The 21,005-nt window shown below is 54.8% G+C and overlaps 1 protein-coding gene across 8 annotated transcripts in view; it reads left to right on the top strand.

Annotated features, from left to right (window-relative positions):
• Positions 1-21,005, top strand: part of DLGAP4 (DLG associated protein 4) — a 180,242-nt gene that overhangs the window by 13,832 nt on the left and 145,405 nt on the right. For 7 of the 8 annotated variants that reach the window (XM_074920639.1, XM_074920645.1, XM_074920643.1 and 4 more), the window contains exon 2: positions 12,568-12,715. The gene's annotated coding sequence lies outside the window, so the exon portion shown is untranslated. Of the gene's footprint in view, positions 1-12,567; positions 12,716-12,781; positions 12,923-21,005 lie in introns of those variants that run through there. The other variant, XM_074920638.1, reaches the window with a different exon arrangement.

The following is a 21,005-nucleotide window of genomic DNA, read 5'->3' as shown; positions in this document are numbered from 1 at the left end:
CCCAGCAGGGTCATACTGGGGGTGGAGGGCAGGAATACCTCTGCACTTGTGCCCTGAGGATGTGGCTCATGCTTTCGAGCTCTGGCTCTTTGCTCTCCTATGGAAAGTCTTTGCACGCAGCATGGAGCGCTTCTGGAGGTAGCTAAGCTGCTTGGCTCTGTGCTGGTCGGTGGGTTGGGTTTTAGAAGGGGTGTGATGCTGGGGTATGGGAGTCAGCACTAGGATGACTTTTGGGAAGGCATAAGCTGTAGAGCAGTTCCTGAGGTGGTCCTAGACCCACCTGATCTCCTGTTTGATCTAGGGCAAGTTTCTCACCCAGTAGAGAGGAGCCTGATTCTGTATGGAACTACATGGGAAACTGGGGCCCTGCTAGAGGCAGCAAGGGTTCGGAAGGGGCTGAGGCCATGTCTGCTGCCCTTCCTTGGCTGGGAGCAGTGTCTTGTCTCTAGGCACTGTCAGGAGGTGTTCAGAGCAGTCTCCACACACTTGTCGTGGCCATCACACATAGGCATGGGGCTGCTTCCATCATGCCAGTGGCTGCAGGGCTGGGCTGTTTCTCTTGGAGGCACGGCCACTCCTGTCTGCATGCACAAGGACCTTATCACCTGCGGCTCTCAGGGAGTCCCATCACAGCAAGGATGTGCCACTTGGGGCCTTCCTCCTGGGGACCTTCCCCAGCCAGAGCCAGCTCCTGCCACCAGTGGCCACGCGGGGAAGGAGACAAGAGGGAACCCCAAGAAGTGGCATGAGCGGTCTGGGGTGCTTGCTGGGCTGCTGCCTCCTGATGCACAGTACCCCAGCATGACTGGCCAGTGACAGGAAGGAGGGTCTCGTCCCCCTGAGAAAGCGCAGGTGGCCCCCAGGCCGGTGCCAGGCTGCCCTTCTCTGGCAGAGGCATGAAGATCTGATTTGTCTCCCATGCCTTCAGCTGGCCCCACTGAGCAGGTTTTAATTTTGTTAAATAAAGTAATGGCAGCAGGGCTAGGAGCCAAATGGCCTGGGGACATCCTTGAGAGCTGGACGAGCTCTGCAGAAGGGCAAGGCTGGCTGCAGGAGCTGTGCAAGCTGGGGACGGCGTCGGGCAGAGTCTCACAGGGCGAGAGGGAGCTGCTGGGTGGGGTGGTCCTGTGCTTGCTGGCTAGGAGCAGATGTGGCTCCATGCTGCGGTGTGCTCACAGTGCCTTGCTGCCTTCAGAGCAATTTCTAAATGGCTGCTAAACATCACTGTCAGAAGCACATTCATCTTCCCTTCCTAATTAGTGGATCAGACAGTAATTTGTAATCCTTTTGAATAGGAAGATCTTAGTGTCTAGCCCTGGAGCCTGGGCAGGACACAGGGAATGGCAGCATGGAGCAAAGCTTGCCCCAGCTGGCAAGGCATCCAGGCAGGGATAAGGCAGAAGGGCTTTCTGCAGGGTCCTCAGTCTCTGCAAGAATTGCTCTCCCATCTCTTTGGTCCAACACACCTTCCTCTTCCTTCTCTAGAGTTTTGGCATTTTCATCTCGTTGTGATATCAAGTGTAAAATAATCAGTATGGCAGTCCCAGCAGCAGGCTGTGTCACAAGTCAGCTTCTGCTTGTCTCCAGGGTGGTGGAGGTGGCCGGGTGGCATAGCCGACAGGAGCTGGAGTCCTTCGCACCGCTGGGGAGCCGCTGGGCACAGTCATGCTGGAGTTAGGGTGAGCTGGGGTCAGAGAAGCCCCCCAGGGCAAACCCATCCCAGCAGGTGTGTGGTGTTAGGTGTGCTAGTAAGCACTTGCATTTTCAAAGCTGAGGATAAAATGAGACCTGGGAGCAGAAGGGGGAAAAAAAGCCAACAAGCTGAAAAATAAGATGCAAAGAAGAAGGAATGAGGGCAGGAGATGCACATAGGGCAAGGCAGTGAGCAGAGAAAGGAGGAGCAGACCCAGGTTGGATTGGTGGGGAGAGAAGGCCAGCATGGAGATGGGCTGGACTGGTGGCCATCAACAGGAGCGTGCGAAGCAGAAGTTTAGTGTGACACCCACAGCCTAACCCAAGCGTCAGCATCTCCATGTGGCCCTTGGACAGACCAAGCCATGCTCTAGGGAGCAAGGCAAGAGATTGGGGATGCAGGTGGAGGCTTGCAGAGGAGTCACAGCAGCTTCCATACATGCACAAGAGGTGAAAATGGTCGTGGTGTGGAGTGGGACTAAGCCAGGAGAAGGGCAACAGGCAGACCTGGAGGCCCAGGGTGACACAGCGGGTGGTGAGGCTCATAGGAAGCTCTGGGTTTATTAACAGCAGTGACAGGCAGGATCAGTGCTTTGGGCAGACTGAGGGTACCAAGGAGTAGGAGCATGCTGCGAGAGGGTCATGCAGCCCGCACCACGTTATGGATGGCACTGAGCAACTCCTTGCTGCTGATGTCTTTAGCATCAATTAATCTAGGAAAAGCATATCTGTCCTGCATGCATTAACCTTTATAAATGGCTTAATACGAGGTGCAGCTGCAAAGCACGGGAAGGGTCGTGGGAGCGGTGCAGACATAGCTCATGTTGTCACGCCAGGCATGAAGGGCCTGGCCCTGGGGGGGCACAGCCTTGGCAGGGGGAAGGTGCCTGTGGGGCAGGCCGGGGGGACGGAGCCGTCCCAGGTCGCAGAGCAGAGATCTTGATGGAAGGAAACAGCTACAAACAGTGACTTCAAGCAACACCACTTTCCTACTGTATTTCTACAGCCTTTAGAAGCAAGTGTTTATAATAGCAACGGTGACTCACTGAGCGCGCTTTACTCACCAGTTAATGACTGAGCAGAGTTCGAGGGCTCTTAGTGATTCTGGCTTAGATAAACTCAACCTTTCTCCCAGATTCCCATTAAGAGAGGAGAGTGGTCTGGGGGATTCAGAGAGGGCGGGTGAGCAACATGGACAAGGAGGGCATCTACTTACCCCCTTCCCAGCTCCCCTGATGCTGAGGGTCTGCGTCAGAGCCAGAGGTAAAAGGAGAAAGCAAGTGATTTCACAGGAAGGCTGGAGAGTCACACACATAGAAGCTTCAGAAGCCACATGCTCCGTTTCTGGTGCTCATTCTTGTAACCTCCCATGCAGCTGCACCCCAAGGCAGCCACCCACATGGTGAGAGCCACCCAGCCCCTGGAGGAGCAGGAGGAGGTGTCGGTGGGGTGAAAGGGGCACTGTGTGCAGGGAGCTGGGGAGTCTCGGGAGCTGCATTTACTGTGCTCCCTGGTGTGAGTCTGCAGGGGAGAGGCTGCTTTGGGGATGAACAAAAGGTTCCTCAAAGGCAAGTTTCAAGCCAGGCCAGGCTACAAGTGGCTTGCAAGGAACAAAGCACAGAACAGGCCCACCATGCAGCGCAGGACCTTTGTGCACCGTCAGACCCTGGATCCAGAGAGGGACGGGCTCTGGCTTTGTGGGAGAGAGTGTGTCCCACCAACGTGCCCAAGGTCGCCGCCCTGGCCATGCCCCCAGTGAAACATGCCATGTGGTGTGTGCTGACTGCAGGATGTCCCAGCCTGGCCACAGCCAGGGCTGCTGATGCCGGGTTGACGGAGTGCATGGGTCTCTGTCTGCTGACTCCTGGCCCTCTTGCTGCAGCTGAGCTTCCCCCTGCTCTCCCCCAGCCCGTTACGCTGTGCTACCCAAGCAGTGAATCATGCAGCCAGGGTGAGCAAGTGCTTGCAGGTAATCACAAGGAGCCTGTCATCACCATCGTGGGCTTCACCCTCCAACTTGCCACGATTGTCACGCTTGCCAAGGAGGTTTTGGTGGCCCCAGGCACTCGGCTGTTTTCGACAAACCAGAGGCCAAACCAGCACAGGTCCTCCCCTCCTGGAGTGACTCTGGATCCAGCCACTCCACATGAAGTAACACAAGCATTGGCATTGGTTTAGTTAAACCATGGGATCGATCAGATCAAAACTTGTTCCCTTTGTGTGGAACGGGTCTGGCTTGGGCATGGGGACCCTGCAATGGCTGTAGAGACTCCTCTCCTCTGCCAAGCACACGCCGGGCTGGTTGTGAAGCGACTGCAGAAGCAGGATGTGAAGATGAAAGTGAAAGTGATGCTCAAGTGTGTGGGGTGGGGAGGGGACCCGCAGGAAGGGGAGTTGAGCTCTGCCTGCTTTACCTTGTGCTGCCTGCACTGCCCAGCTGCATCCCAGGGGGGCTGGCGGAGGGCTGGAGGCTGCCAGCATTCCTCGGCTGAGGCGGGATGCCCACCCCGGCAGGCAGGCAGGCCACCCACGCTGCTCTGTTCAGCCTGCCGTGTTCAGACCATGCCTTGTCTGCAATTAAATGTGTCCCTGCTGGCACTGAGACCAAGAGGCAAGGAAAAACCTCTGTATCTGAGAAGAGACTTTCTTGTGCTGGCTGCATCTAAACTGCCTCCTGGGACAGTTCCTGCCTGTGCTTGTCCCAAACCATGCTCTGAACCCATCCAAGGGCTGTGCCGGGACTGGAGGGGTCAGGGTTTGGTCCCCGGGGCTGGGGAGGTTTCCTGGAGGTTGGGGCTGGAGGCCAGACCCAGGGCTGCCCAGGGCAGAGCTGGCCAGAGGGGTGATGCCTCCCACGCTTCCAGTACAGGGAAGGGGCTCATCCTCCATCCTAACATGGCATGTCCTGGTTCATGCAGAGCAGAGAAACCCCTCAGTCAGAGGGACTGTAAAGAGGGAACAGTGGGAGGTTTCTGGGGGCTTCACAGGCTCCTGTAAGCCTGGAGCAGGGACCTGAGCAGCACCTGGAGAGTGGTTTGAGAGGGGCTGCTGCCAGCAGGCTCAGCCCGGCATGGCTGTGGGGTGCCCAGGTAGCCAGGCAGAGCGCGGCAGCTCTGGCACCTGTGCTGCCGGTGGATGAGGCATTCCTGCAAATCCATCTTCCAAACTGCTTTTGACAAAACCATGGGGTTTGAGCTACTTGTTTTGCTGTAACAGGGTAGTTCATGGCTGCCCCATAATCTCACTGGACTGTGAGGTATTGTCTCCTCTGGGCACAGAGACCTGCAAGGGTTGACCTCAGTGCTTGGTGGGGTGGGGGGACATGCAGGGCCCCTGGTATCAGCATGTCGCCATCTCAGCCCTGGCCCCAGACATCTGGGGGTCCCAGGCCCCCAGGAAGGGCCTGGGGGCAGCTCTGTGTGCATATGATAGACAGGGAGAATTAATTTTAAGATTATTTTTTCCTATCTTTTCCTTTTTCCTCCTAAATTACCAAATCTGGGACAGAGAGCTGGCTGTTTGCATTTGTCACACATACACATAATGTTACATCTATACATTATCTTGACATCAAAGGGAAAGTGTGATGTTTCTTTGGCTATGCAGGCAAGAAAGGACACTGCCTGCTTTTGGGAGAGAAGAGGTTATTATCAAAGGGTTACAGACAGCTCCTGGAAAGGAGAATGAGAATAAGGACGGAGAGCACAGAACTGGGAGCAACAGTGAGGTACTGCAAAAGCAAATCTTCTCCTGGTGTTTTCATCTTCCCTCTTTATTAAAGCAGGGCAAGAACGAGCCTCTCATGGCATGGACTTAGTTATTATTTTAAGGAAAAAGAATCCGCAGATGTGATAGCTGGAGGGAGTTGGGGGATTTTGTTTGGGAAGGAGACAAGAGGAAACCTATCCGCATACAAAGCTTTACTGCAGCAAGGCTCAAGGTTAAGCCAACACAGCTGCCTTACCCAGCCAGGTGGGTGCTGAGCTCTCCAGGATGGGGATGCCTGTGCCACCGTCTCAGCTACCCGAGGAGTTCAGCATCTCACCCCCGTGGAGCCCAAGCAACCGAGCACTTGGAAGGGTCATTTCCCAAAATGCCTCGTGAGCTTGGGAAGCTGGTGATCCTTTGGCACCCAGGTCAAAACAAGCTTGGACCGAGAGAAGGTGTGAGAGAACCTGATTGGGCATGGTCTGACTCTGCCCCAGCTCCTGGGGACAGGCAGCCCCATGGGAGCCCCCCTCCCCTGGAATCCTTCAGTGATTCCAGCCCGCTCTGCCACTTGCCCTCCCTCTGAGCAGGGCAGGGTTGTGAGCTGCCAGCAGCCTTCCCCATGTCCCATGCCTGTGTGAGTGGATGACCAGCTCGTTGCCACACTCATCCCGGCAGTGCCCGCGACTGGCAGCTGAACCCTCTCCTTGTGTGGCGTTGTCCTCACTGGGGCCAGCTGGGCAGCCTGCGCTGAGCCAGCTGAGCTGCTATCAGGCAGCTGGGCAGCCAGGAGGAGCCTGCCCTGCCTCCAGCCTCCCAGCTGCTGCCCAGGCAGCCCCCACAATTTGCCAGATGACAGCTCGCCTTCCACCCCGAGGGGTCTCCCAGCCACCCGGCTCCTGGGCCTTTCCATCGGTGCAAAGTTGGATGCTTCCAAGGGCTGTTGTCCCTGTTGTGTAGAGCTGCAGACATATTCTGCCAAGCTACCTCCTTTCTCCTCCATGTCTCTCCTTGCACCAGGGAAGAAGCACAGTGGGACAGTGGCGGTGATGCCACCCAGCCAGATTGCTTCCTAAAGGCCCCCCCATCCAACCCTTGCTCTCCCCTGAAGCTCTTCACACCAGAGCAGTGTGGCCGAGCTCCCCTCTCTGCTACACACACACACATCACAGGAATGAAAACAAACCTGTCTCAGGGTTTTACTGCAATGAAACTGTTGCAAAACAGAGGGGAGTAAAACTTCCAAGCCTGAGACTGGTGATAAATCCTGCTGGGGAGTTTCCGCAGAGAGTTGGCGCTGGAGGGTCCTTGTGGAGGTGACTCGTCCCAGCGCGGGGAGCCACAGGCTCAGTGCCTCCAGCCACACTCTGGAGCTGGCGGAGCTGGTGCAGATTTGCTCGCAACTGGAGAGCAGCAAACCGCAGGGGCTGGATGTTCATGTCATCCCTCCCACTGAAGGTTTCTTGTCTGTCTCAGGGGAAGCCTGGAAGGCAAAAGGCTCCCACTGTCCTCTGAGCGGCCAAGGTCATCGCTGGGGGCCAATGCACATGCCAGCTGCCACGTGGCTCATGCCCACAGCACTGGGGTAATTAGCTGGAAAGACAGTCTGTTGACAAGGAAAGGAAGGAGACAGCAGAGCCATGCCCAGATCAGGGCGTGAGGAGGATGCTGTTCTCTCCAGAGGTACCCTTTCGTGCTCAGGTCTTCAGCCCCTGGAGCGGTTGGGAAGACATGTGTGGGGTGAGGGGGGGAGCTCAGGCTGTGCTGGCTAACAAACCTGCCTTGGTTCTGCATCAGGGCACCGCAGGCTTCACACGGTGCTTCTGCAGTGCCCCCAGACATCCTTCCCCGGCCCTCCACGGACAGATTGTGTTTGTTTCAGCTCAGCACGCTCATTAGATTAAAGTGGAAGAGTCGATCTGATCAAACTTGGAAACACAAAAATAAACGTGCTGGGTTCAGCAGATGGAGGGAACAGCCTGGCAAGTCGGGCGAGCGATGGCAGTGCCCCACAGCAAGCGTTCGCAGCAGCTGCTTTGCAGGAGCCCTCGGGCACACCTTCCCCACGCTCCGGGATGTGGTGCTCCCCCCCAGGGGCAGCACAGGGGGGATGCTACGGGGATGCTGGCATGGCCCTGGGGGGGCCGTGGGCGATGGGGTATGCACTGGGGGCCAGATCCACGCCCCATGCACCCAGGTGCTTTTTCCCTCCAGCACTCTTGGCTGAGCATCGCGTGGGGCTGCAGCTCAGGCCCGTGTTTTCTTCCTTTTGCTTCCTTACTGCTTTGCTTCCATCAAAATCCTTGGCACTGAGCCCAGGAACTGCTTCTGCTGCCTCTAGACAACCTGGGGTGGGGGACCCAAGACTCCCCCCACTCTCACTAGCATTTACTGGGGCTGAGGATTTGCTGTGTGCTTCTGTCATAAACCTCAGCAGTGTGAATGGTTATTCCTCATCTCGAGGAGAGTGCTGGGAACAAAGGTGAATGAGCCTGTGCACTACAGTACAGCTGCCAGATGAACGTTTTATGGGGTATTTACTTTGCTGTGATGCTGTAGTACCTCTGGAGTTCAAGTGCTGCTGAAATACATCTCCCCTGACCTTTCCAGCTCGTTAACACCCAAAGACTGTGAAGCGAGCAGCAGTGCCTCTCCTCTGGGGACCTTACATCCTCTGTGCTAGCAGAGAAAGCCCCCTCCAGCTTTCTCAGGAGACCCTGACCCTTGCCCTCAAGCCCTGCTCTTGTCCTTCCTGGGGGGGGCCTGTGTCCTCCAGGTTGGTGTCACTGAGACCCCTCCCCGAAGTTTCCTAACCACCATCCATGCCCTCCAGCACTGAGGGAGGGACCCTGCAGTCGACATTTCATCCAGCAGAAAGGGAGCTGCTTCTGCTGGAGACATCTCCAATCTGTCTCTGCTGGGGGATTCCCGCACGTTGCTGTCTGCTCCTCCAATTTTGGAGTCATTTTGCCCCTTAGGTTTGGAGCTGCCTAACTCCCAGGGCTCCTCCCAGCCTGGCAAGGGCTGGTTGTGCCTTGAACCTGCTCCTCAGTTAAATTTCTAATCGGTTTCTAATGGATCCCTGGTCTGAGGGGGCTCCCGCTGCCCTGGTTCTGGGGGTATTGGTTGTATCTCCTGCTAAGATCGATGGGAGAGCTGCCCAGGAGGTTGCTCAGACCCCAGCACCAGTGTCCTCGAGCACAGGTCCTGCTGTGTTTGTGCACTAGGGGACTGGCCTCTGGCACTAATATTCCAGCATGGATTCTAAAAGTCCTCTGTGGGTGGTTTCAGTGATCCTGGTCATAGTGATCCCAGCAGCTCTCCTCAATGGCTGGATCGTGGCCTGGTGGTTCTCTGTTGCATGTATCTTGCTGTCCAGAGTGTGCTGATGATGAACCAGTGTTTCTTCAGGGAATGAAGTTGCACAGACCAAGTACCGTCTTACCCAGAGTCCACATCTGTCTGAGATGGATGCTCTTGGGGCTGCTCTGGCTTCTAGTCTGCTTGTGTGCTGGATGAAGTGCCCAAGAGTGGGCTTTGGGAGATACGAATTCTATCCCTGGGTCTTCTCTTGGCTCCCTGTGATCTCTTTGGCAAGTCATTACCCCCTGTGTCTCATGTTACCTCGTTGCAAGGCAGATGTAGGGCTCATGAGATGTACTGGGGAAGGTCTTTCTCCTGATGTCATGCAGTGATAGGACCTGCAGCTTCGTGGAGCATTTACAGCGGGGGCAATACAACCCTGCTCTGTGTGTGGGGACAACCCTGGGCCAGCCGCATGCCACTGTCCTCAGCCCACTGGGAAATGATGGGGCTGGGATCAATCTTTCTGCTTCCTCCTCCTACTGAAAAATGCTTCTGTGTTTGCTTCAGGGTCTTGTGAATATGTGGGGTTGTCCAGGACAGTGAAGCAAATTGTTTTTTAAAGAAAACCCGTCAGGGCAGTCCTGTGCTTTGCTTTGCAGCAGGTGACCTGTTTGGGATGTCACATCTTCTTTCTCAGTCCCAGCTGAGTTTTAGATCTGGCAGAGAATGTCTTGGGAGGCGTCTGGGATGGGAAGGCTCTGGTTAGTGTTCAGGACTGAGGGAACAAGAACTGTAACCTGTTGGAGATTGCCTTGGTCGTGAAGAAAAAGGAAGCAGAGAGTGGGGAGACTGGTCCCTGGGCTGTGCTGGGAGGGTGTGGGGGTGGTGTGGAGGTGGCCTGATGCCAGGGAATGTGGTACAGCACTTAGTGCTTTCTGATGGTCCCAGGGTAAAGTAACTGCAGTGGTGATGCAAGGATGTGGAAAGTCACAGGGAAAGGATGTTGTGGGTGATGGGGCTGTGATCTCCTCCATTTGTCCTTACCATGGTGGGGAGAGGATGCTGCTCTTTGACAAGTTGACCACTTCTCAGTCTGCCTATGCAGCAGACGTTGGGCAGTGGCTCACCTTGACTCCTCCACTCTCCCTGCACCATGGATGGGACTTATCCTGGGGCTCTCCATCAGTCTGCCTGGTGGTCACAGCCCCTGTCTTTGCAGGGGTGGCCTGTGGCTGCTTGGCACCTGGTGCAAAGAGAGGAGTTTTGAACTCTTCTATCTCATGAACTCGATTTATTTTCTTTCTACTCCAATGTCTTTTCCCCCCTTTCCAAGAAAGCTGTCTGATCAGCAGCAATTAATAAAGCAAACTGCAGTACACCTTTATAATGTGTTCTGTGCAGTCGCTCTGAATGCTCTCAAGAATGCACCAGATGTTTGGGGATTTCTGCTCTGCAGAGGTAGGGCCAGGACATGGCAAAGTGCAGCAGAAGATGCACAGGAGGGGCTGGGCAGTAACGGTCACTGCTGAATTTCACCCAGGGCAGATGTCCACGTGCACAGCCTTTGCACGCAGCAATCCTAATGCTGGTCAGCAGACCAGGCGTGGGCTCTGGGACCAGCATCAGGGTCTCCCACCAAGACTGGGAAACTTGGAGCTCAGCAGCTGACTGTGCCTTTTCAACTGCAATAGGTCCTGCAAGCCCTCGGGTCTGCCCAAGCTCTTTCCATGGTTGGATCTCAGCTCTTCTTGTCTTGCTGCTGTTCAACAGCACATCCAGGAAAACGCCGGACTTGGGTACTGCTTTCCCATCCATCATCAGTGATTCTCTTTTCATTTGCTTTTTGGGCTTCACCTTTATAATCCAGCTGTCTCCTGCCTTACAAATGTTCTTTTCTCAGTTATTTACACCAAGCTGCAGGGCTGTCTCCATTCACATCAGAAGCATGATGAAACTGTGCACTCAGCCAAGGCTTTGCCAGCTGAGTTCATGAGAACCTGCACCAGGAGCGGTGCCCTGCGTTGCCAGTCCCCACTAAATGCCAAACAGATTGCACTGCCATGAGGGGGGGCTCCAGCCTGTGCTTCCACCACTGCCCACATCCCAGGGGGCTTCTGCCCGCCAGTCACAGGGGTCCTCCAGGTGCAAATGTAGCAGGAGCAGATTGCTCTCCTCAGCCTTCATCAGAGGATGCAGGTCAACACCTCTTATTCTGTCCCTCTGCCCTGGTGCTGCTCTGGGGATTATCTCTAAAGGGACATGAGGAATAAAAGAGAGGTGCCTGGCTTTCTCGGAGGAACAAGTTGAAGAGCTCCTGTCCCATCCATAGGGTTGGTGTTGGAGATCACCCAGGTGGTGGGGGTTCTCTGTGAATGTCTCTGAAAGAGGAGCAGACCTCTGCATAGTGCAGGTTGCCTCTGGCCCCACATTTAGGAGGCAGAAGGACTTCCCAGAGGAATCCAGTGTCAGTTTGAAGCTGAAGTGCAGTTGGAGCTGGGAGGTGCCAGATTCCCTTACTGGAAGGAGGGACTATGGGGAGAGATCCTGCCATGCTCTAAGGTCTCCTGGTGAGGACTGTGCTGTCCTGGTTCCCACTTAGGATTTCAGGCCCCCCATATGATATATGAGCTTTTGGAGTGATCTTCTGTGTCCTATGCCCTGCCCTTAGTGCTCCCCCATCTCCTGCACTGAGGGCGCTGCAGTCAGGGAAAGACAGGTCATGTTTGAGGGAATGTGCCGAGTTGTTCTCAGGTGCCAGGGCATGCCACAGCCAGCTCTGCTCTGCTGCTTCCCAGACTAGAGACCAGCTCAGACCATTCCTGCACCAAGACTGCTTTATCCCCACTTCTTAATGCTCTTATCTTGAAGGCTCCCCTCAGATTAAAGCCCAGGCAGTCAGTTCCCTCCCTGGATTTATTGCAATGCAGTTTTCTTCGTCTAATCTGATCAGAGTGTAAGCTGCTCTTTTCAAAGTGCATGGGGAGGACAGATGTGCATGTCACTGGGGAGGCGAGTCAAGCTGACTGAAAATAGCGGGAAGATGTCCGGTTCTTTAGCTTGGTGGCACATCTGACTGTTTGCATGGCTTGACCCCCGTTTCTCCTCTGAACCTCTGAGAGCAGCTGTGTGATGTCCCAAGTACACCAACAGTTATAAGGCAAAAGGTTTGCTTTGGAGCAGGGTGAGTTGCTCACCGTGCTGGAGTCTGTTGACCTTCCTGGACACCCTCATCAATCTGGATCTCTGGCAGCCATGGAGTCCATGGAGTCAGGGGAACAGTGCTGTCCATTTCAAGAGGACCCCAGCAGGGGTTCAGGTGACATCTGAGGATTTGAGCTCAGCAGTGTGACCACCACCCATTCATGGGAGACTGCTTGTTCCTGGTGAGCTCATGAGTCCATGGCCGTGCTTGGAGCAGCGCTGTAGAAGCCAGGGATGGACTTGCATTCCTGTCGAGTTCCTTCTTTGCCTCCGCCTCTTGCTCTGCTGAGGGTCTGGGGAGCTGAGACCACTCCTCTATGTGTGGCTGGCTCCCTGTGAGGATTCTCCCTGTTCTTCTGATGGGTGCCCTGTGAGTCAGCCCCACTCTATGTTCCCAGGGAAGGCAGGGGCACATGGGGAACCAGGAGGGCTGGTGGAGAGGAATGCCTGTGACAGATGCTGGATGTGAGTGTGGTCTGAACCTGACAGGTGCTGTCTGAGTGTTTCTGAGCAGGAGCGTCTCTGCTGGATCCCTCCCTCACTGGGTGGGCCTGAAGGGACCTGGAGAGGGGGAAGACTGGAGGATGACTCTTGTGACAGGGAAGGGACCACAGTTAATCCATGCCTCCCTGGACTCACACTTCTCTTTGCCCTCCTCAGCCCAAAGAGCCTGGTGATCACGGTCACAGAGCTGCCGCCTGGCTCTGCCCACCCCGCAGCCAACGCATGGACCACCAACATCCTCCAGCTTGCGAATGACAGCAGCATCCTGGCAGAAGAAGTCACCTCGGGGAGCAGCATCCGGACTGTGAGTGCTCCGGGCACCGTGGGCAGAGCAGGGCCTGAGGCAGGACCCCCGCAGGGTCATGGTCCTGCTCTGTGGGGTTTCCTTGGGGCAAAAGGCAAGAGGAGACTGTGGGTGTTGGAGAGCTGTGAGCTTCTTCTCTCCCGGGATGCTGTTGCCCTGCAGGGCAGAAAGAGAGCCTGAGCACTGAGTGGCAGCAAAGGAGGAGAGGTACTTCTGTCAGGGTAGGGGGAGATGGGGGGCTGTCTGGGGTGCATGAGTGAGCTGGTATGAGGCACTGACATGGCCCCAGTGGCCTGGGGCAGAGGGTGGCTGGAAGACTGTTATAAGTGTGTCTGAGGGCAGGGAGAGCTGTGATGGTGTCTGCTCCGGGTGATGGCTGCGATGCTGGGCAGTGGTTGGAGCAATGACAGAGCATGGGAGCATCCAGGCTCCTGCTGTGACTGTGGGGCAGAGCCCATGGAGAGCAGGCCATCCATAAGCCAAGTGGCGAGCAGACCGAGGAGGCACTTACACCCACCAGGTGTAGGCGCAGTGGGACCTGTGGGGCTGCCCCTCACCATTTACTTTCTGCTCTCCACTGTTATCTCGTGGCCATGAGTTCAGCTACACATCACATGTAGTGGTCCCCAAGGTCTCTAACTCTCTGTGGGATAGGTGGGCAAGAGGAGGATGCAGATGCTTGACCCCTCTGGTGAGCTGGCGAAGGAGACTTCTGCAGGGAACAGCTGCAGCCCTCAAGCATATGGAAAGCCTGTATTCACCCACCCCCACCCCCCACCCCCCCCCAGGAGACAGATGAGCTTGTGCAAAGGGCAGGGGTCTGGGTTCAAGCAATGTTGTCACAGCTGCCAAGGTCCATTGGGAAGGAACTTGTTCTGAAAGCAGCAGACTCTTGAGAGGAAGCGAATAGGCAGAGCAAATCTATGGAGAAATAAATCACATGCCTTCCTCGTGTCAGGAAAGATCTCCTGCCCTGTCCCAGGATGTGACAACGGTTCCATCAGCAGCTCAGCCAAACGCAAGCATTTGAAAGGTCTTGATTTGGCCTCCCAGAGAGAGAAGAGGGTCGTAAAATCCAATAAGCATCAAGAGCATGTCAGGGAATTTTCCTTCACAGCCCTGGAGCCTTGGTCTATAGCAAGCAGCTGTGGGGCCCCAAGGGGTGGGAGACAGTGCAGGGGCTGGTATGGGTGCCCTGTCCTGGCCCTGATGCCACTTAGAAGTAAGTAATGGCTGCTCCAAATAGCACAGGCTGCCAGAGAGCTCATGACCCTCACAGCATGCGGCTTTCTCAGTGCAGCAGCTACTAAAATCCTTCTTTGAATTGTTGTCACAGGAAAATCCATGATGTTTTTTAACCAAGTTGATCTCTTTGCCCACCCTCTCGTCCAATAAAAGAGTGTCTTTGTGGCCTTCTGGGGTCATCGAGAAAGAAGAGTCATGTGGTATTGTGCAGTCTAGCATACACAGAGGCTTCTCCTTAACATCAAGGCTCTGGCAAGTGGTGCAGAGGTCTCAAGATTTGGAGATGGGGATGGAGGTCAGGCATACATGCATGGAGGGATGGGCTGTGCACCTGGGATGGCTACTATGTTGGATTGAGGATAGAGATCATGTACAACCACAACCTCATCTCCTTCGGCACTGCAGAAAATACCTTCTTCAGCCTTCCTCCTGAACAGCAAATGCACAAACAGCAAACCCTACCAACGCAAACTGAGCATGTGGTTTGGTGATGATTGAGACACAGTGGCACTCCAGGCAGCTCCCACACACTGTAGTGCCAAGGACAGGGAAAGAGCCAGAAGGAAATGAAATCAGGTGGGCTTGGGTATTTCCTGGATGTTACATCCAGGAGGATGGGTGAGACAAAGCTTGGTGTCTGATTTGGGAAGGGAAACCTGACAGAAAATGGTCACAGTTCCCACGGGGCACAAAGGCTGCATCACAAAGGGGAGAGTGATGCCCTTAGGGCAGGAGAAACTACTGGGGACACTCCTGGGTGTTGGGAGGCCTCCACACTGTGGGACTGCCCCTCTCCCATGGGACCGCATGGCACAGTGAGAGCACCAGGCAGCAGGAGCAGGGCCTTGCTGGCTGGCCTTCCCCGCTTCCCCACTCCCTGGTAATCACCCATCTGTCTCTTTCCCTTAATTGCAGTTGCTTGATTTCTCTCTGGGTTCTATTTTTTTTAATGTAGGTGACACATGTTTGGTTCGAAGCACTTAATTACCTCTTGGGATGCATTTAATTTATTCATTAAGATAGAAATTGGAGTTGTTGGGTTTGTTTTATTTTGCTATTTTTTTCCTTATTTTTTCCCTTCTCTATTTTCTAAGAAAAGGGTGGAGAAAAAAAAAATCCACATACACCTCCAGCACGTGTGTGCCCAGCCTCTCTTCTGTGGCTCCCAGCCTCTTCCGTAGCTCCTGAGCAGAGGAGTGGTGATGGGTAGGAGTGGTCCTCCCTGGCAGTCTGTTGGCACGCTGTAGCTCCTTGGAAATTGGAAGGTGACTCGCAGTGCTGGTGCCAAGCCCAGCTCCCACGCTGCTGCTGTGATGATGCTGGGAGGTGAGAGCCATGTGCCAGGTGCTTGAGATGGGGGGCTTTGAGCCTGACCCCCCTGTGCTGAGCAGGCAGCGGGGAACAAGCCAAGCCTCAGGCTGCCTGGTGCCCTCAGCCCCTGCCTGGCATGCTGGGGAAGCTGAGTCATGGGGGCAGAGACGGGCCTGGTTCTTCCTCTCTCACCTGGGTGTAAGAGGAGAAAAGCCCTGGAGATGTCTTTGCTGGTGTTCCTATGAGACTTGAGGGTCAGGGCCAAGGACATGTTCCTGCCCTGCCTGTGCGAACTGCGCTGGTGTGGTGGTGGACTCCATGGTGGCATTTGGGGATGCTGGGGCTGCACAGGGTGCTGTTCTGAGGGAGGGGGAGCCAGTGTGTAGCAGGTGATGTCCCAGGAGGCGGGTGGAAGAGCTCAGGACAGCCTGGTTGCGGGGACGCATAGCTGCACTGCTGGACTGGCTTTCTGCCTCCTTTTACAGCATGGCCAGGCAGTGTGTTGGCATCCAGGGTGATGATGCAGTGATACTCAGTAGGGAGGAGCTGTAGGTATCTCCCTGTTGGTAGAGCTGCCCTTCCCACTGTGAAGGACACATCACAGGAGCAGAACACAGTGGTGGGATGCATGATACCTCTGGGTGCCTCTGCCCTCCCGTGCTGTGGGACAGGCTGGAAATGAAGGCCCAGACTTCCCAGAACACAGGTGCCCCCTCATCACCAGGCCAGGCTGGCAGACTTGGCTGGGCTTTGCAGTTGGTCATTTTCCCCAGACCTGGAGAGGACACATGTGCACAGCCAGGCCCAGTGTGTGCCCACTGCCAGCCAAGCTCGCTGTGAGCGAGTCTTGGCATGACAGCCCCGTGCAGGTGGAGATAGAGCTGCTGAGCAGGACCCAGAGCTGCTCACCTCCATCTGCTCGCTCTGTGCCAAGGAGACCAAACCCCTCCTGGCACCCATCTGAGAGCGGTTGGATGCTTCATCACCTTCAGGATGCAGGATTTTGCTCATGGCTGCCTTAAACAGGGACCTTCTTGCCATTTCTGCACAGGATGCTCAGTGAAATGTGTCTTTAGAAAGGCAACTTGGGTCCTTACCACTAGTCAGGACTTCTGCTTTCATAACTCTTCTTGAAAGTACCAGAAAATGCAGGTGTGACTGCCTGTCTTTTGCCATATGTCTCATCAGGGTGCTGGTCTCACTCTGCATTTGCATTTCTGCCCCCAGAATTTGGAACCAAAACAATCCCTTCTACCAGAGACATGGCTCTATTGCAGTAATCCTCCTGCTGCCTATTGATTGTGAGAAGACAATAACTCTAATTAATTGAAAACAGAAGCCCCCATCCCCTTGCTGCCTGGTGTCTGTGCACAGAGGCCTCTAGAATGGTTGCTACCTATGCTGGATAATTGCATAAACCACCCCGTGCTCTTACTTTGGGTCTGGAAGTGAAAAGGAGCCCAGGCTGGGTGAGGCGGGGGAGTAGGGATTATTTGCTGTATTCCTACAAGGATTTGCCCATGTGTCTCCAGGGAGGTGCTGGCCTGCAGGAGAAGGACAGCAGAGCCTTTGTTCATTGTGGGAGAGAATCTGAAATTAAAAACTAAGGAGTGAGACTGATTAAAGATCACAGAGCTCTGAGAAGAGGCAGCTGAGGACTTCTTACTCCTAATGGCCTTCTTTTGTATGTTGAAGAGAAGCTTAATCTTAAAGCTCCAGCATTGCTTATTGACATATGCTGCAGGCAGAGCCAGCAAATGGGAGCAGGATTACCCCAGGGCTTGGTTCAAAGTCAGGGTCCAGCCTGTTTGGGAAGGACTAGGGGCCTGCTCCCCTACAACGTCTTGCTTCCCTGAGTACAGAAGGAGGTGCTGGCAGAGGATGGGATGGTATTTACACTGTTCAGCCCATCACCTGGCCCATACCCTCTAGTTTTCCTCCTGAGAGGAGCCTGCAGCCCTTCTTTCAAATGGAAGAGGCCTGGCCTGCTTGCAGAGTCAGCTTCCACATTTGTACATGATGAGCTTGTGGGATTGCTTTGGTTTTTACATGCCGAAGGCCACTGGTGGAAACATCTGTACTCCTTCTGGAAGCTTGCTTGCTTAGAGACTGAATAAAAGCAAAGGACGGACTTTAAGGCTTGGTATCTGTTGCCTCAGGCCATGTGTTTTGAAAGCCATGTTGGTGCCCAGACCTCTGCAGATCCATCTTCTGGTTGGCACAAAAGTAAAATACACCTTCTTCCCCACAGAGAAATCCGCAGACACATACTGGAGCTAATAAATGGAGATCCTACTAGTTGCCTGGCTACCTTCCTTGATAAATAGCAATCCAGACAGCCAATGGATTTGGGTTGTGTGTAGATAAAAGAGAAAACTATGGAGGGACAGATGGCCAGGTGAACGGATGGATGGATGAATGGTTTGTTCTAAAAAGCTGAGCTGAATAAATTCAGAAAGGTGAACAGGTGGGTGCTGTGGTGTGGAGGATGGGACTGCAGAGACAGACCTGCAGGGCTAGCTCGGCCAAGGGCCAGTGGGTCTGGCACCTCCTGACCCCACACGTCCCTACAGTGCTTCTCATTAGGAGCCTTGGTGTATGAAATCCACCCCCAGGTCCCTGCCCCAGTGACAAGTCTCTGCTGCTGGGGATTGCTGCCTGTTGTTTTTAGGGTTTTCTGTTTTTATTCTTTTCTTTCTCCTCCTAAGCTCTCATCAGCATGAACAGTCCCATTAGGAACAAGCGGACTGGAGCAAGAGTACAGGCATTTTCTGTCCCTTGGTGAGACCCCTCCTGAGAGCACCACCTCCCTCACTCTATCCCCCTTTGCTCGGTTTCCAAGGGCCTTGACGGAGGAAGAGTCATGGCTTTTAGAGGCAGCACGACTTCCTCGGGAGGGGCTCCCTGGTCCAAATGGACTCTCTCTATAGAAAGTCCCATGTGCGTTTACTGAATCTCAGTATAATACTGAATCTGACAGTGCTCCTGTCCCCTTCACCACCCAGGGCTGAACCCCCCACCCCGAAGGCTTGCCACCTGCAAAGGACCCTGCGGACACTGTCCCTGGACTTCCACACTCCATCAGTCCCTGAGCACGTGTGCTAAGGAGCGCAAAACCAACCTCTCTCTCCCTGGATAGTGGTGGTAAACATGGAGTAAGGTAGCTCCCAGGAACTTGGTGATGGAGGAACCTGTGCCCCAGCAAACAAGGGAATTGTTTTGCTGTGGATTCCCTAAAGATCTTCATAGCCCAATAGTGCTGTGTGTCTGGCAAGAGAACTTGCTGTTGGGTGTGTGAAGCGGGTGCTAGGTGTTGGAGATGTGCACATGTGGAGATGCATCTATAGGTTGGGATCGTGAGTAATGTGAACAGCTCGCAGCATGAACTCACTCCTCTGGGAAAGGGGCAGCCACGTTCCTGGGGGCTCAGAGCACAGCCCCCTTTACAGATCAGGCAGGAATGAGCAGCTTGCCCAACACCGTATGGCAAAAAGGGAACAAGTACACCCAGACCAGTTTTTTCCCAACCTGGGTCTGGCAGAGGAGCTGCACAGCAAGCACGGGGGACACTGCTGCACGCTGCCTGTGCATCTGCATGGCACTAACACCCTCCCAGAAGTGCTCTGGCCCACGCTGCAAAGGGGCTGCAGCCACGTGCCGTGAGCACTTTGCTCCCACCATTTCTCACAGCTCTTGTTCTGCTGCCAGCCAGCCTCCGCAGACCTAGAAGCCTTCTTCCCTCTGCCTTCTCCTCTCCTCCAGCTTCCCAGGTTTGAAGAGAGAGCTCAGCTGGGGCTATCTGTGCCAGAGACAAGCACAGGAAAATGGAATGGATGATGGCTGCTCCAGCCAGGCTGTCTGCTGGGCAAACTTTAGCTTTATCTACAGAGCCAGGTTCTCCTGGGGCCAGTTCCAGGACCTGCCTTGGGCAGGAGAAGATGCTGGTGCTGTTCTGGACCCCTTTGCTCTCTCTCCAGAGTGGTTGTTTTCCTTCCAAGCAGCACTGCAGCACTTGAATAAGAAGGGATTTGCAATGCAGAGAAAAAACCTCCCACCCGCAACTCAGCAGCGTGTGGGCTGAGAGCAGAGCTGGGAGCAGCTGTGCCGCTTTGCTTTAACTGCTTGGGCTCAACAGTCCTCCTGCTTGTGCCCTCTGGGCTCAGCTGCCTTACAGCATGTTCTGGGTCAGTTCCTGGCTCTGGGACCCTGAGCCTGCCAGGTGGACTTGTGACACTCCTGCTGGGACCCTCTGAGCCCGTGTGCCCTGGAGAGTGGAGCGCTGCTCAGGGACGGTGGAGAAGGCGATGCTCTGCTCTCAGCTGGTTTAGGGTTTGCTGTCTCCTTGCAACATGCTTTATTTTCCCAGTCTGCTGAGCAGGGCCAGGACTGCTGGCTTCACTTCATGCCTTCCTTGGAGTCCTGGGCATGAAAAGCCCTATAGAGCAGGTAGAAGCAGATGTAAGACAGTGAGACTTTTGTGTCTGTGATCCAGCAGTGTCTTACTAGAGAAAGTGGGTGGATGCTTTGGCAATGGGGCACCAGAGAGAGGGCCTGGAGGACTCAGAGGTGTTGCAGGTTAGTCCTGCAGCAGAAGGGAGGACACTGCTCCTGGTCCCCTCAGGTCTGGGCATACTTTGTTTTCTTGCTGGGAAAATGAGGATGGCTGGTGGAGGATGGTTTTGAAGGGACAGTGTATGCTTGGTCTTGGCTGTCCCCCACACTGTGCTGGCAGAAATTCAAGCAGGCTAGGTGGGAGGGGGCACCATCCCGGATTTGGAAACCAGTGCTGACCACATGTCCTCTCCTGGGAAGGCCACCATGCTCTCTGCTCCCTGGGGAAGCTTTAGAATTACCTACAGAGAGAAAGCCCCCTGCCAAGCACAGAGTAGCTATTTGTGCCCTTCTCAGTCTCTCAGTGGGGCAGGAAAGGTTTGGGTGACCCCAAGGTCATCCTTTCACTGGGGCTGTGATGAGGGACATCACCGTGCTGCTGCTTTGCACTTTGGGCTGCTGACCCTGCCTCCAGCCTGGAAAAAATGTGCTATGGTGTCTTACAGCGCTTCCCCTCAAACTGAGGGTGAACTAGGGGTGATCTGCAGGGAAGTGCTGTAGTTGCTTGGCTCCAGGTGCCTCAGAGCCCAGGTGGGACAGGCTAACAAGTCCCAGAGCACATCTCCATCTCTCCCCCGCTCTCAGTCCCCTGGTACCCAGCTGCTCCCCTCTTGATTTGCAAGTGGCTGCTGGGCTGATTTTGCCCCTCTGTACTGGGGTGGGCTGGGTTTCTGGATGAGCTGGGAAGAGAGCAGGTGAGGACATGGTGGCTCAGTGCAGTGGTGTCCGCAGGGCTGCCATTAGGGGGATGCCGTGCAGCCTCTGTCAGGGAGATGGTTACTGCTTGAGAGGAGGCAGGTACTGCCCTGGAAATGAGAAAGGAGAGGGAATGGTCTTAGATCATTGCTTTTTGCCAGAGTAAAAGGGAGAAGGAAACTCTGCCCTCTTTCCAGGGTAGGGTTGCAGGAGGGGAGGAGTTGTTCTGGCTTGCAAGGGGAGGCAGAAGACCCCCCAGCCTCTTGAGAGCGGGGACCACCTGGGACCCCACTGGAGGGATGTGTTTTCTTGCTTGGAGCACAACTGTCAATGGAAAAGTCTCAGCGCAGACTTCAGTGCTCAGAAACACTGTGGGCTGGGACATTTTGGGGAAGATTTTTAGCTGCAGCAAAGAAATTTGGCAGCT

The sequence above is a fragment of the Athene noctua genome, chromosome 16 (genome assembly GCF_965140245.1).
Source record: "Athene noctua chromosome 16, bAthNoc1.hap1.1, whole genome shotgun sequence".
In the NCBI taxonomy this organism is placed as follows: Eukaryota; Metazoa; Chordata; class Aves; order Strigiformes; family Strigidae; genus Athene; species Athene noctua.
Note: the sequence above shows the minus strand (reverse complement) of the source record. Positions and strands in the feature narration are given on the sequence as shown.